Raw genomic sequence first — 15,641 nt, forward strand, 5'->3', positions numbered from 1 at the left:
GTGTTAAGCATTTGAAATTTCAGCAGCACACGTAATCCATTTTAAATCCTGAAATTTGTACTATCTCATTTTCGGCTGACTTAGAAATCATGTGTCTAAAATGACATTGTGAAATCAATAAAGTGCCAAATACTATTACTACCTACTAAATTACATACATTTTCAGCAGTTTCTTTGGGAACTTCCTCTTGGGCATAGATTATGCAATGTTTTCAAAGCAAACAGTCTCTGTTTAAGTAGACTTTCTTTCACTGCCATTTTGGTAAATGTTTCTGGTGATGCAGACGCAGGCATTGCTTGTTACTGCTTCAATTAGTTATAAAATAAGAGGAGGGATAAAATTGACCCAGCTGGTGTTTGAACACAAAGCCTTTGAATGCTTTTGCTACATTCGTCTAGGACTCCAAGCCGCTATCCATTGCACTAGAGATCCGACCTGATTCAACACGGTGATCAGAGATTCACAAATAAAAAGATGACCTATCAGCTGTTGACCAACTTTATCAAGTTAATCGGACACTACCTTACATTTTGAACATTGAATTGGGTAAAAGATAATCAACAAACTACATGATACAGTTTGGGTAAGTCTTCTTAACCCTTGTCAAAGAATGTAGAAGACAGATGGGTATGTAATGACTTGATTAAGACTTTTTTGAAACATCTCGAATAGGACTCCCCATTCATTGGATCCTGAAAAGAGTATGCAATTGATATACCTTTTCTTTAACCAAGCCGCCTGAACAGGGACTTGAACCCTGGGCCCTCAGATTAAAAGACTGATGCTCTCCCGACTGAGCTATCCAGGCTCGGAGAGGCCGCTCCACAAAATGACCTTATCAACATTTGGAAGTGTCCCAACTATCACTACGTTTCTTAAGATGGTTGCCGGTATTAAGTACTGAATACGCGGAATATAATAATGAATTGGTACTTCAAGCATTTGAAATCTCTTCAGTAAATTTAACCTTATTGTAAGTCCTGAAATTGCTACTATCTCATTTTTTTTGCTGACTTAGAAGTCATATGTTTTTATTGACATTGTAAAATTAAGGAAGGGCCCAAAATCTTACTTCTGAGTAAATTACATTTTCATAAGTACAGCTGCCAATTTCCTCTTCTGCAAAGATTGCGTAATTTGAATAGTATCTATTTAAAATAGACTTCCTTTCACTGCCCTTTTTGGTGAAGCAGAAGCATGCATGCACTGTTTATTACTCTTTTAAACAGTTATGAAATAAATAGGGATAAAACTGACTCTGGTGGGATTCGAACCCACAACCTTTGAATATCTTTTTTACATTCACCTAGAAGTCCAATGCGCTATCCATTGCGCCACAGAGCCAATACGCTCTAATTAGGTGCAGAGATATTCTGAAATGAAATAATGTTGATCAGCTTTATAAAGTTCATTTGATACTATAACCATGGATTTATTTTGAATATTGAATTGGGGAAATTATATTCACCGTCTCAAGTTACATGATACCTTAGGTAAGTCTACGTACGACTTAAGTTTAGTCAAATGGCACATGATATATGAGGCAGATGTGCATTTCACAACTCCATGAAAGACGTTTTTGCAATTTTAGTAATGGAATATCTTATTCGTCATGCAGGGGAACACAAAAAGAGCATCCAATTAGAGTAATTTTTCTTGAAAGGAAGCAACCGCCTGAACAGGGACTTGAACCCTGGACCCTCAGATTAAAAGTCTGATGCTCTACCGACTGAGCTATCCAGGCTCTGCTATACTCTGTCTTAAAATCAGCTAAACAAATGTGGACGTACACTGACCTACACTCTATGTATTAATATGGTTACATATATTAGCAATCAAATTTGTAGAGTTTAATAACAAATTGATGTTTTAACCCCTTCCATGCTCATGACGAGCTCAGCTCTTCGTGCAGTACACTTGTCGTGTGCTTATGACGAGCTGAGCTCGTCATGAACAATGGATTTACAGATCATTCAGCACAGGAGGAAAATCTCCTGTAGCATTGAAGGTGTTAAGCATTTGAAATTTCAGCAGCACACGTAATCCATTTTAAATCCTGAAATTTGTACTATCTCATTTTCGGCTGACTTAGAAATCATGTGTCTAAAATGACATTGTGAAATCAATAAAGTGCCAAATACTATTACTACCTACTACATTACATACATTTTCAGCAGTATCTTTGGGAATTTCCTCTTGGGCATAGATTATGCAATGTTTTCAAAGCAAACAGTCTCTGTTTAAGTAGACTTTCTTTCACTGCCATTTTGGTAAATGTTTCTGGTGATGCAGACGCAGGCATTGCTTGTTACTGTTTCAATTAGTTATAAAATAAGAGGAGGGATAAAATTGACCCAGCTGGTGTTTGAACACAAAGCCTTTGAATGCTTTTGCTACATTCGTCTAGGACTCCAAGCCGCTATCCATTGCACTAGAGATCCGACCTGATTCAACACGGTGATCAGAGATTCACAAATAAAAAGATGACCTATCAGCTGTTGACCAACTTTATCAAGTTAATCGGACACTACCTTACATTTTGAACATTGAATTGGGTAAAAGATAATCAACAAACTACATGATACAGTTTGGGTAAGTCTTCTTAACCCTTGTCAAAGAATGTAGAAGACAGATGGGTATGTAATGACTTGATTAAGACTTTTTTGAAACATCTCGAATAGGACTCCCCATTCATTGGATCCTGAAAAGAGTATGCAATTGATATACCTTTTCTTTAACCAAGCCGCCTGAACAGGGACTTGAACCCTGGGCCCTCAGATTAAAAGACTGATGCTCTCCCGACTGAGCTATCCAGGCTCGGAGAGGCCGCTCCACAAAATGACCTTATCAACATTTGGAAGTGTCCCAACTATCACTACGTTTCTTAAGATGGTTGCCGGTATTAAGTACTGAATACGCGGAATATAATAATGAATTGGTACTTCAAGCATTTGAAATCTCTTCAGTAAATTTAACCTTATTGTAAGTCCTGAAATTGCTACTATCTCATTTTTTTTGCTGACTTAGAAGTCATATGTTTTTATTGACATTGTAAAATTAAGGAAGGGCCCAAAATCTTACTTCTGAGTAAATTACATTTTCATAAGTACAGCTGCCAATTTCCTCTTCTGCAAAGATTGCGTAATTTGAATAGTATCTATTTAAAATAGACTTCCTTTCACTGCCCTTTTTGGTGAAGCAGAAGCATGCATGCACTGTTTATTACTCTTTTAAACAGTTATGAAATAAATAGGGATAAAACTGACTCTGGTGGGATTCGAACCCACAACCTTTGAATATCTTTTTTACATTCACCTAGAAGTCCAATGCGCTATCCATTGCGCCACAGAGCCAATACGCTCTGATTAGGTGCAGAGATATTCTGAAATGAAATAATGTTGATCAGCTTTATAAAGTTCATTTGATACTATAACCATGGATTTATTTTGAATATTGAATTGGGGAAATTATATTCACCGTCTCAAGTTACATGATACCTTAGGTAAGTCTACGTACGACTTAAGTTTAGTCAAATGGCACATGATATATGAGGCAGATGTGCATTTCACAACTCCATGAAAGACGTTTTTGCAATTTTAGTAATGGAATATCTTATTCGTCATGCAGGGGAACACAAAAAGAGCATCCAATTAGAGTAATTTTTCTTTAAAGGAAGCAACCGCCTGAACAGGGACTTGAACCCTGGACCCTCAGATTAAAAGTCTGATGCTCTACGGACTGAGCTATCCAGGCTCTGCTATACTCTGTCTTAAAATCAGCTAAACAAATGTGGACGTACACTGACCTACACTCTGTGTATTAATATGGTTACATATATTAGCAATCAAATTTGTAGAGTTTAATAACAAATTGATGTTTTAACCCCTTCCATGCTCATGACGAGCTCAGCTCGTCGTGCAGTACACTTGTCGTGTGCTTATGACGAGCTGAGCTCGTCATGAACAATGGATTTACAGATCATTCAGCACAGGAGGAAAATCTCCTGTAGCATTGAAGGTGTTAAGCATTTGAAATTTCAGCAGCACACGTAATCCATTTTAAATCCTGAAATTTGTACTATCTCATTTTCGGCTGACTTAGAAATCATGTGTCTAAAATGACCTTGTGAAATCAATAAAGTGCCAAATACTATTACTACCTACTAAATTACATACATTTTCAGCAGTTTCTTTGGGAACTTCCTCTTGGGCATAGATTATGCAATGTTTTCAAAGCAAACAGTCTCTGTTTAAGTAGACTTTCTTTCACTGCCATTTTGGTAAATGTTTCTGGTGATGCAGACGCAGGCATTGCTTGTTACTGCTTCAATTAGTTATAAAATAAGAGGAGGGATAAAATTGACCCAGCTGGTGTTTGAACACAAAGCCTTTGAATGCTTTTGCTACATTCGTCTAGGACTCCAAGCCGCTATCCATTGCACTAGAGATCCGACCTGATTCAACACGGTGATCAGAGATTCACAAATAAAAAGATGACCTATCAGCTGTTGACCAACTTTATCAAGTTAATCGGACACTACCTTACATTTTGAACATTGAATTGGGTAAAAGATAATCAACAAACTACATGATACAGTTTGGGTAAGTCTTCTTAACCCTTGTCAAAGAATGTAGAAGACAGATGGGTATGTAATGACTTGATTAAGACTTTTTTGAAACATCTCGAATAGGACTCCCCATTCATTGGATCCTGAAAAGAGTATGCAATTGATATACCTTTTCTTTAACCAAGCCGCCTGAACAGGGACTTGAACCCTGGGCCCTCAGATTAAAAGACTGATGCTCTCCCGACTGAGCTATCCAGGCTCGGAGAGGCCGCTCCACAAAATGACCTTATCAACATTTGGAAGTGTCCCAACTATCACTACGTTTCTTAAGATGGTTGCCGGTATTAAGTACTGAATACGCGGAATATAATAATGAATTGGTACTTCAAGCATTTGAAATCTCTTCAGTAAATTTAACCTTATTGTAAGTCCTGAAATTGCTACTATCTCATTTTTTTTGCTGACTTAGAAGTCATATGTTTTTATTGACATTGTAAAATTAAGGAAGGGCCCAAAATCTTACTTCTGAGTAAATTACATTTTCATAAGTACAGCTGCCAATTTCCTCTTCTGCAAAGATTGCGTAATTTGAATAGTATCTATTTAAAATAGACTTCCTTTCACTGCCCTTTTTGGTGAAGCAGAAGCATGCATGCACTGTTTATTACTCTTTTAAACAGTTATGAAATAAATAGGGATAAAACTGACTCTGGTGGGATTCGAACCCACAACCTTTGAATATCTTTTTTACATTCACCTAGAAGTCCAATGCGCTATCCATTGCGCCACAGAGCCAATACGCTCTAATTAGGTGCAGAGATATTCTGAAATGAAATAATGTTGATCAGCTTTATAAAGTTCATTTGATACTATAACCATGGATTTATTTTGAATATTGAATTGGGGAAATTATATATTCACCGTCTCAAGTTACATGATACCTTAGGTAAGTCTACGTACGACTTAAGTTTAGTCAAATGGCACATGATATATGAGGCAGATGTGCATTTCACAACTCCATGAAAGACGTTTTTGCAATTTTAGTAATGGAATATCTTATTCGTCATGCAGGGGAACACAAAAAGAGCATCCAATTAGAGTAATTTTTCTTGAAAGGAAGCAACCGCCTGAACAGGGACTTGAACCCTGGACCCTCAGATTAAAAGTCTGATGCTCTACCGACTGAGCTATCCAGGCTCTGCTATACTCTGTCTTAAAATCAGCTAAACAAATGTGGACGTACACTGACCTACACTCTATGTATTAATATGGTTACATATATTAGCAATCAAATTTGTAGAGTTTAATAACAAATTGATGTTTTAACCCCTTCCATGCTCATGACGAGCTCAGCTCTTCGTGCAGTACACTTGTCGTGTGCTTATGACGAGCTGAGCTCGTCATGAACAATGGATTTACAGATCATTCAGCACAGGAGGAAAATCTCCTGTAGCATTGAAGGTGTTAAGCATTTGAAATTTCAGCAGCACACGTAATCCATTTTAAATCCTGAAATTTGTACTATCTCATTTTCGGCTGACTTAGAAATCATGTGTCTAAAATGACATTGTGAAATCAATAAAGTGCCAAATACTATTACTACCTACTACATTACATACATTTTCAGCAGTATCTTTGGGAATTTCCTCTTGGGCATAGATTATGCAATGTTTTCAAAGCAAACAGTCTCTGTTTAAGTAGACTTTCTTTCACTGCCATTTTGGTAAATGTTTCTGGTGATGCAGACGCAGGCATTGCTTGTTACTGTTTCAATTAGTTATAAAATAAGAGGAGGGATAAAATTGACCCAGCTGGTGTTTGAACACAAAGCCTTTGAATGCTTTTGCTACATTCGTCTAGGACTCCAAGCCGCTATCCATTGCACTAGAGATCCGACCTGATTCAACACGGTGATCAGAGATTCACAAATAAAAAGATGACCTATCAGCTGTTGACCAACTTTATCAAGTTAATCGGACACTACCTTACATTTTGAACATTGAATTGGTTAAAAGATAATCAACAAACTACATGATACAGTTTGGGTAAGTCTTCTTAACCCTTGTCAAAGAATGTAGAAGACAGATAGGTATGTAATGACTTGATTAAGACTTTTTTGAAACATCTCTAATAGGACTCCCCATTCATTGGATCCTGAAAAGAGTATGCAATTGATATACCTTTTCTTTAACCAAGCCGCCTGAACAGGGACTTGAACCCTGGGCCCTCAGATTAAAAGACTGATGCTCTCCCGACTGAGCTATCCAGGCTCGGAGAGGCCGCTCCACAAAATGACCTTATCAACATTTGGAAGTGTCCCAACTATCACTACGTTTCTTAAGATGGTTGCCGGTATTAAGTACTGAATACGCGGAATATAATAATGAATTGGTACTTCAAGCATTTGAAATCTCTTCAGTAAATGTAACCTTATTGTAAGTCCTGAAATTGCTACTATCTAATTTTTTTTGCTGACTTAGAAGTCATATGTTTTTATTGACATTGTAAAATGAAGGAAGGGCCCAAAAACTTACTTCTGAGTAAATTACATTTTCATAAGTACAGCTGACAATTTCCTCTTCTGCAAAGATTGCGTAATTTGAGTAGTATCTATTTAAAATAGACTTCCTTTCACTGCCCTTTTTGGTGAAGCAGAAGCATGCATGCACTGTTTATTACTCTTTTAAACAGTTATGAAGTAAATAGGGATAAAACTGACTCTGGTGGGATTTGAACCCACAACCTTTGAATATCTTTTTTACATTCACCTAGAAGTCCAATGCGCTATCCATTGCGCCACAGAGCCAATACGCTCTGATTAGGTGCAGAGATATTCTGAAATGAAATAATGTTGATCAGCTTTATAAAGTTCATTTGATACTATAACCATGGATTTATTTTGAATATTGAATTGGGGAAATTATATTCACCGTCTCAAGTTACATGATACCTTAGGTAAGTCTACGTACGACTTAAGTTTAGTCAAATGGCACATGATATATGAGGCAGATGTGCATTTCACAACTCCATGAAAGACGTTTTTGCAATTTTAGTAATGGAATATCTTATTCGTCATGCAGGGGAACACAAAAAGAGCATCCAATTAGAGTAATTTTTCTTTAAAGGAAGCAACCGCCTGAACAGGGACTTGAACCCTGGACCCTCAGATTAAAAGTCTGATGCTCTACGGACTGAGCTATCCAGGCTCTGCTATACTCTGTCTTAAAATCAGCTAAACAAATGTGGACGTACACTGACCTACACTCTGTGTATTAATATGGTTACATATATTAGCAATCAAATTTGTAGAGTTTAATAACAAATTGATGTTTTAACCCCTTCCATGCTCATGACGAGCTCAGCTCGTCGTGCAGTACACTTGTCGTGTGCTTATGACGAGCTGAGCTCGTCATGAACAATGGATTTACAGATCATTCAGCACAGGAGGAAAATCTCCTGTAGCATTGAAGGTGTTAAGCATTTGAAATTTCAGCAGCACACGTAATCCATTTTAAATCCTGAAATTTGTACTATCTCATTTTCGGCTGACTTAGAAATCATGTGTCTAAAATGACCTTGTGAAATCAATAAAGTGCCAAATACTATTACTACCTACTAAATTACATACATTTTCAGCAGTTTCTTTGGGAACTTCCTCTTGGGCATAGATTATGCAATGTTTTCAAAGCAAACAGTCTCTGTTTAAGTAGACTTTCTTTCACTGCCATTTTGGTAAATGTTTCTGGTGATGCAGACGCAGGCATTGCTTGTTACTGCTTCAATTAGTTATAAAATAAGAGGAGGGATAAAATTGACCCAGCTGGTGTTTGAACACAAAGCCTTTGAATGCTTTTGCTACATTCGTCTAGGACTCCAAGCCGCTATCCATTGCACTAGAGATCCGACCTGATTCAACACGGTGATCAGAGATTCACAAATAAAAAGATGACCTATCAGCTGTTGACCAACTTTATCAAGTTAATCGGACACTACCTTACATTTTGAACATTGAATTGGGTAAAAGATAATCAACAAACTACATGATACAGTTTGGGTAAGTCTTCTTAACCCTTGTCAAAGAATGTAGAAGACAGATGGGTATGTAATGACTTGATTAAGACTTTTTTGAAACATCTCGAATAGGACTCCCCATTCATTGGATCCTGAAAAGAGTATGCAATTGATATACCTTTTCTTTAACCAAGCCGCCTGAACAGGGACTTGAACCCTGGGCCCTCAGATTAAAAGACTGATGCTCTCCCGACTGAGCTATCCAGGCTCGGAGAGGCCGCTCCACAAAATGACCTTATCAACATTTGGAAGTGTCCCAACTATCACTACGTTTCTTAAGATGGTTGCCGGTATTAAGTACTGAATACGCGGAATATAATAATGAATTGGTACTTCAAGCATTTGAAATCTCTTCAGTAAATTTAACCTTATTGTAAGTCCTGAAATTGCTACTATCTCATTTTTTTTGCTGACTTAGAAGTCATATGTTTTTATTGACATTGTAAAATTAAGGAAGGGCCCAAAATCTTACTTCTGAGTAAATTACATTTTCATAAGTACAGCTGCCAATTTCCTCTTCTGCAAAGATTGCGTAATTTGAATAGTATCTATTTAAAATAGACTTCCTTTCACTGCCCTTTTTGGTGAAGCAGAAGCATGCATGCACTGTTTATTACTCTTTTAAACAGTTATGAAATAAATAGGGATAAAACTGACTCTGGTGGGATTCGAACCCACAACCTTTGAATATCTTTTTTACATTCACCTAGAAGTCCAATGCGCTATCCATTGCACCACAGAGCCAATACGCTCTAATTAGGTGCAGAGATATTCTGAAATGAAATAATGTTGATCAGCTTTATAAAGTTCATTTGATACTATAACCATGGATTTATTTTGAATATTGAATTGGGGAAATTATATTCACCGTCTCAAGTTACATGATACCTTAGGTAAGTCTACGTACGACTTAAGTTTAGTCAAATGGCACATGATATATGAGGCAGATGTGCATTTCACAACTCCATGAAAGACGTTTTTGCAATTTTAGTAATGGAATATCTTATTCGTCATGCAGGGGAACACAAAAAGAGCATCCAATTAGAGTAATTTTTCTTGAAAGGAAGCAACCGCCTGAACAGGGACTTGAACCCTGGACCCTCAGATTAAAAGTCTGATGCTCTACCGACTGAGCTATCCAGGCTCTGCTATACTCTGTCTTAAAATCAGCTAAACAAATGTGGACGTACACTGACCTACACTCTATGTATTAATATGGTTACATATATTAGCAATCAAATTTGTAGAGTTTAATAACAAATTGATGTTTTAACCCCTTCCATGCTCATGACGAGCTCAGCTCTTCGTGCAGTACACTTGTCGTGTGCTTATGACGAGCTGAGCTCGTCATGAACAATGGATTTACAGATCATTCAGCACAGGAGGAAAATCTCCTGTAGCATTGAAGGTGTTAAGCATTTGAAATTTCAGCAGCACACGTAATCCATTTTAAATCCTGAAATTTGTACTATCTCATTTTCGGCTGACTTAGAAATCATGTGTCTAAAATGACATTGTGAAATCAATAAAGTGCCAAATACTATTACTACCTACTACATTACATACATTTTCAGCAGTATCTTTGGGAATTTCCTCTTGGGCATAGATTATGCAATGTTTTCAAAGCAAACAGTCTCTGTTTAAGTAGACTTTCTTTCACTGCCATTTTGGTAAATGTTTCTGGTGATGCAGACGCAGGCATTGCTTGTTACTGTTTCAATTAGTTATAAAATAAGAGGAGGGATAAAATTGACCCAGCTGGTGTTTGAACACAAAGCCTTTGAATGCTTTTGCTACATTCGTCTAGGACTCCAAGCCGCTATCCATTGCACTAGAGATCCGACCTGATTCAACACGGTGATCAGAGATTCACAAATAAAAAGATGACCTATCAGCTGTTGACCAACTTTATCAAGTTAATCGGACACTACCTTACATTTTGAACATTGAATTGGTTAAAAGATAATCAACAAACTACATGATACAGTTTGGGTAAGTCTTCTTAACCCTTGTCAAAGAATGTAGAAGACAGATGGGTATGTAATGACTTGATTAAGACTTTTTTGAAACATCTCTAATAGGACTCCCCATTCATTGGATCCTGAAAAGAGTATGCAATTGATATACCTTTTCTTTAACCAAGCCGCCTGAACAGGGACTTGAACCCTGGGCCCTCAGATTAAAAGACTGATGCTCTCCCGACTGAGCTATCCAGGCTCGGAGAGGCCGCTCCACAAAATGACCTTATCAACATTTGGAAGTGTCCCAACTATCACTACGTTTCTTAAGATGGTTGCCGGTATTAAGTACTGAATACGCGGAATATAATAATGAATTGGTACTTCAAGCATTTGAAATCTCTTCAGTAAATGTAACCTTATTGTAAGTCCTGAAATTGCTACTATCTAATTTTTTTTGCTGACTTAGAAGTCATATGTTTTTATTGACATTGTAAAATGAAGGAAGGGCCCAAAAACTTACTTCTGAGTAAATTACATTTTCATAAGTACAGCTGACAATTTCCTCTTCTGCAAAGATTGCGTAATTTGAGTAGTATCTATTTAAAATAGACTTCCTTTCACTGCCCTTTTTGGTGAAGCAGAAGCATGCATGCACTGTTTATTACTCTTTTAAACAGTTATGAAGTAAATAGGGATAAAACTGACTCTGGTGGGATTTGAACCCACAACCTTTGAATATCTTTTTTACATTCACCTAGAAGTCCAATGCGCTATCCATTGCGCCACAGAGCCAATACGCTCTGATTAGGTGCAGAGATATTCTGAAATGAAATAATGTTGATCAGCTTTATAAAGTTCATTTGATACTATAACCATGGATTTATTTTGAATATTGAATTGGGGAAATTATATTCACCGTCTCAAGTTACATGATACCTTAGGTAAGTCTACGTACGACTTAAGTTTAGTCAAATGGCACATGATATATGAGGCAGATGTGCATTTCACAACTCCATGAAAGACGTTTTTGCAATTTTAGTAATGGAATATCTTATTCGTCATGCAGGGGAACACAAAAAGAGCATCCAATTAGAGTAATTTTTCTTTAAAGGAAGCAACCGCCTGAACAGGGACTTGAACCCTGGACCCTCAGATTAAAAGTCTGATGCTCTACCGACTGAGCTATCCAGGCTCTGCTATACTCTGTCTTAAAATCAGCTAAACAAATGTGGACGTACACTGACCTACACTCTATGTATTAATATGGTTACATATATTAGCAATCAAATTTGTAGAGTTTAATAACAAATTGATGTTTTAACCCCTTCCATGCTCATGACGAGCTCAGCTCTTCGTGCAGTACACTTGTCGTGTGCTTATGACGAGCTGAGCTCGTCATGAACAATGGATTTACAGATCATTCAGCACAGGAGGAAAATCTCCTGTAGCATTGAAGGTGTTAAGCATTTGAAATTTCAGCAGCACACGTAATCCATTTTAAATCCTGAAATTTGTACTATCTCATTTTCGGCTGACTTAGAAATCATGTGTCTAAAATGACATTGTGAAATCAATAAAGTGCCAAATACTATTACTACCTACTACATTACATACATTTTCAGCAGTATCTTTGGGAATTTCCTCTTGGGCATAGATTATGCAATGTTTTCAAAGCAAACAGTCTCTGTTTAAGTAGACTTTCTTTCACTGCCATTTTGGTAAATGTTTCTGGTGATGCAGACGCAGGCATTGCTTGTTACTGTTTCAATTAGTTATAAAATAAGAGGAGGGATAAAATTGACCCAGCTGGTGTTTGAACACAAAGCCTTTGAATGCTTTTGCTACATTCGTCTAGGACTCCAAGCCGCTATCCATTGCACTAGAGATCCGACCTGATTCAACACGGTGATCAGAGATTCACAAATAAAAAGATGACCTATCAGCTGTTGACCAACTTTATCAAGTTAATCGGACACTACCTTACATTTTGAACATTGAATTGGTTAAAAGATAATCAACAAACTACATGATACAGTTTGGGTAAGTCTTCTTAACCCTTGTCAAAGAATGTAGAAGACAGATGGGTATGTAATGACTTGATTAAGACTTTTTTGAAACATCTCTAATAGGACTCCCCATTCATTGGATCCTGAAAAGAGTATGCAATTGATATACCTTTTCTTTAACCAAGCCGCCTGAACAGGGACTTGAACCCTGGGCCCTCAGATTAAAAGACTGATGCTCTCCCGACTGAGCTATCCAGGCTCGGAGAGGCCGCTCCACAAAATGACCTTATCAACATTTGGAAGTGTCCCAACTATCACTACGTTTCTTAAGATGGTTGCCGGTATTAAGTACTGAATACGCGGAATATAATAATGAATTGGTACTTCAAGCATTTGAAATCTCTTCAGTAAATGTAACCTTATTGTAAGTCCTGAAATTGCTACTATCTAATTTTTTTTGCTGACTTAGAAGTCATATGTTTTTATTGACATTGTAAAATGAAGGAAGGGCCCAAAAACTTACTTCTGAGTAAATTACATTTTCATAAGTACAGCTGACAATTTCCTCTTCTGCAAAGATTGCGTAATTTGAGTAGTATCTATTTAAAATAGACTTCCTTTCACTGCCCTTTTTGGTGAAGCAGAAGCATACATGCACTGTTTATTACTCTTTTAAACAGTTATGAAGTAAATAGGGATAAAACTGACTCTGGTGGGATTTGAACCCACAACCTTTGAATATCTTTTTTACATTCACCTAGAAGTCCAATGCGCTATCCATTGCGCCACAGAGCCAATACGCTCTGATTAGGTGCAGAGATATTCTGAAATGAAATAATGTTGATCAGCTTTATAAAGTTCATTTGATACTATAACCATGGATTTATTTTGAATATTGAATTGGGGAAATTATATTCACCGTCTCAAGTTACATGATACCTTAGGTAAGTCTACGTACGACTTAAGTTTAGTCAAATGGCACATGATATATGAGGCAGATGTGCATTTCACAACTCCATGAAAGACGTTTTTGCAATTTTAGTAATGGAATATCTTATTCGTCATGCAGGGGAACACAAAAAGAGCATCCAATTAGAGTAATTTTTCTTTAAAGGAAGCAACCGCCTAAACAGGGACTTGAACCCTGGACCCTCAGATTAAAAGTCTGATGCTCTACGGACTGAGCTATCCAGGCTCTGCTATACTCTGTCTTAAAATCAGCTAAACAAATGTGGACGTACACTGACCTACACTCTGTGTATTAATATGGTTACATATATTAGCAATCAAATTTGTAGAGTTTAATAACAAATTGATGTTTTAACCCCTTCCATGCTCATGACGAGCTCAGCTCGTCGTGCAGTACACTTGTCGTGTGCTTATGACGAGCTGAGCTCGTCATGAACAATGGATTTACAGATCATTCAGCACAGGAGGAAAATCTCCTGTAGCATTGAAGGTGTTAAGCATTTGAAATTTCAGCAGCACACGTAATCCATTTTAAATCCTGAAATTTGTACTATCTCATTTTCGGCTGACTTAGAAATCATGTGTCTAAAATGACCTTGTGAAATCAATAAAGTGCCAAATACTATTACTACCTACTAAATTACATACATTTTCAGCAGTTTCTTTGGGAACTTCCTCTTGGGCATAGATTATGCAATGTTTTCAAAGCAAACAGTCTCTGTTTAAGTAGACTTTCTTTCACTGCCATTTTGGTAAATGTTTCTGGTGATGCAGACGCAGGCATTGCTTGTTACTGCTTCAATTAGTTATAAAATAAGAGGAGGGATAAAATTGACCCAGCTGGTGTTTGAACACAAAGCCTTTGAATGCTTTTGCTACATTCGTCTAGGACTCCAAGCCGCTATCCATTGCACTAGAGATCCGACCTGATTCAACACGGTGATCAGAGATTCACAAATAAAAAGATGACCTATCAGCTGTTGACCAACTTTATCAAGTTAATCGGACACTACCTTACATTTTGAACATTGAATTGGGTAAAAGATAATCAACAAACTACATGATACAGTTTGGGTAAGTCTTCTTAACCCTTGTCAAAGAATGTAGAAGACAGATGGGTATGTAATGACTTGATTAAGACTTTTTTGAAACATCTCGAATAGGACTCCCCATTCATTGGATCCTGAAAAGAGTATGCAATTGATATACCTTTTCTTTAACCAAGCCGCCTGAACAGGGACTTGAACCCTGGGCCCTCAGATTAAAAGACTGATGCTCTCCCGACTGAGCTATCCAGGCTCGGAGAGGCCGCTCCACAAAATGACCTTATCAACATTTGGAAGTGTCCCAACTATCACTACGTTTCTTAAGATGGTTGCCGGTATTAAGTACTGAATACGCGGAATATAATAATGAATTGGTACTTCAAGCATTTGAAATCTCTTCAGTAAATTTAACCTTATTGTAAGTCCTGAAATTGCTACTATCTCATTTTTTTTGCTGACTTAGAAGTCATATGTTTTTATTGACATTGTAAAATTAAGGAAGGGCCCAAAATCTTACTTCTGAGTAAATTACATTTTCATAAGTACAGCTGCCAATTTCCTCTTCTGCAAAGATTGCGTAATTTGAATAGTATCTATTTAAAATAGACTTCCTTTCACTGCCCTTTTTGGTGAAGCAGAAGCATGCATGCACTGTTTATTACTCTTTTAAACAGTTATGAAATAAATAGGGATAAAACTGACTCTGGTGGGATTCGAACCCACAACCTTTGAATATCTTTTTTACATTCACCTAGAAGTCCAATGCGCTATCCATTGCGCCACAGAGCCAATACGCTCTAATTAGGTGCAGAGATATTCTGAAATGAAATAATGTTGATCAGCTTTATAAAGTTCATTTGATACTATAACCATGGATTTATTTTGAATATTGAATTGGGGAAATTATATTCACCGTCTCAAGTTACATGATACCTTAGGTAAGTCTACGTACGACTTAAGTTTAGTCAAATGGCACATGATATATGAGGCAGATGTGCATTTCACAACTCCATGAAAGAC

The 15,641-nt window shown here is 37.1% G+C and overlaps 12 non-coding genes across 12 annotated transcripts; all 12 read right to left on the reverse strand.

The window, feature by feature from the left end:
* Positions 1-1,254: 1,254 nt before the first annotated feature.
* On the reverse strand, positions 1,255-1,345 carry TRNAR-UCU (transfer RNA arginine (anticodon UCU)). The gene is given in 2 exon segments: positions 1,255-1,290; positions 1,309-1,345. It is a non-coding gene; the product is annotated as a tRNA-Arg (tRNA).
* Positions 1,346-1,672: 327 nt separating this feature from the next.
* TRNAK-UUU (transfer RNA lysine (anticodon UUU)) lies at positions 1,673-1,745 on the reverse strand. Its single transcript has one exon. It is a non-coding gene; the product is annotated as a tRNA-Lys (tRNA).
* A 1,518-nt stretch (positions 1,746-3,263) lies between these two features.
* On the reverse strand, positions 3,264-3,354 carry TRNAR-UCU (transfer RNA arginine (anticodon UCU)). Its single transcript is given in 2 exon segments — positions 3,264-3,299; positions 3,318-3,354. It is a non-coding gene; the product is annotated as a tRNA-Arg (tRNA).
* Positions 3,355-5,272: 1,918 nt separating this feature from the next.
* On the reverse strand, positions 5,273-5,363 carry TRNAR-UCU (transfer RNA arginine (anticodon UCU)). The gene is given in 2 exon segments: positions 5,273-5,308; positions 5,327-5,363. It is a non-coding gene; the product is annotated as a tRNA-Arg (tRNA).
* Positions 5,364-5,692: 329 nt separating this feature from the next.
* TRNAK-UUU (transfer RNA lysine (anticodon UUU)) lies at positions 5,693-5,765 on the reverse strand. The gene has a single exon. It is a non-coding gene; the product is annotated as a tRNA-Lys (tRNA).
* A 1,518-nt stretch (positions 5,766-7,283) lies between these two features.
* On the reverse strand, positions 7,284-7,374 carry TRNAR-UCU (transfer RNA arginine (anticodon UCU)). The gene is given in 2 exon segments: positions 7,284-7,319; positions 7,338-7,374. It is a non-coding gene; the product is annotated as a tRNA-Arg (tRNA).
* A 1,918-nt stretch (positions 7,375-9,292) lies between these two features.
* Positions 9,293-9,383, reverse strand: TRNAR-UCU (transfer RNA arginine (anticodon UCU)). The gene is given in 2 exon segments: positions 9,293-9,328; positions 9,347-9,383. It is a non-coding gene; the product is annotated as a tRNA-Arg (tRNA).
* A 327-nt stretch (positions 9,384-9,710) lies between these two features.
* Positions 9,711-9,783, reverse strand: TRNAK-UUU (transfer RNA lysine (anticodon UUU)). The gene has a single exon. It is a non-coding gene; the product is annotated as a tRNA-Lys (tRNA).
* Positions 9,784-11,301: 1,518 nt separating this feature from the next.
* TRNAR-UCU (transfer RNA arginine (anticodon UCU)) lies at positions 11,302-11,392 on the reverse strand. Its single transcript is given in 2 exon segments — positions 11,302-11,337; positions 11,356-11,392. It is a non-coding gene; the product is annotated as a tRNA-Arg (tRNA).
* Positions 11,393-11,719: 327 nt separating this feature from the next.
* TRNAK-UUU (transfer RNA lysine (anticodon UUU)) lies at positions 11,720-11,792 on the reverse strand. The gene has a single exon. It is a non-coding gene; the product is annotated as a tRNA-Lys (tRNA).
* Positions 11,793-13,310: 1,518 nt separating this feature from the next.
* Positions 13,311-13,401, reverse strand: TRNAR-UCU (transfer RNA arginine (anticodon UCU)). The gene is given in 2 exon segments: positions 13,311-13,346; positions 13,365-13,401. It is a non-coding gene; the product is annotated as a tRNA-Arg (tRNA).
* Positions 13,402-15,319: 1,918 nt separating this feature from the next.
* On the reverse strand, positions 15,320-15,410 carry TRNAR-UCU (transfer RNA arginine (anticodon UCU)). The gene is given in 2 exon segments: positions 15,320-15,355; positions 15,374-15,410. It is a non-coding gene; the product is annotated as a tRNA-Arg (tRNA).
* Positions 15,411-15,641: the final 231 nt, after the last annotated feature.

Source organism: Lissotriton helveticus, chromosome 1_1 (assembly GCF_964261635.1).
Source record: "Lissotriton helveticus chromosome 1_1, aLisHel1.1, whole genome shotgun sequence".
NCBI classification, from domain to species: Eukaryota; Metazoa; Chordata; class Amphibia; order Caudata; family Salamandridae; genus Lissotriton; species Lissotriton helveticus.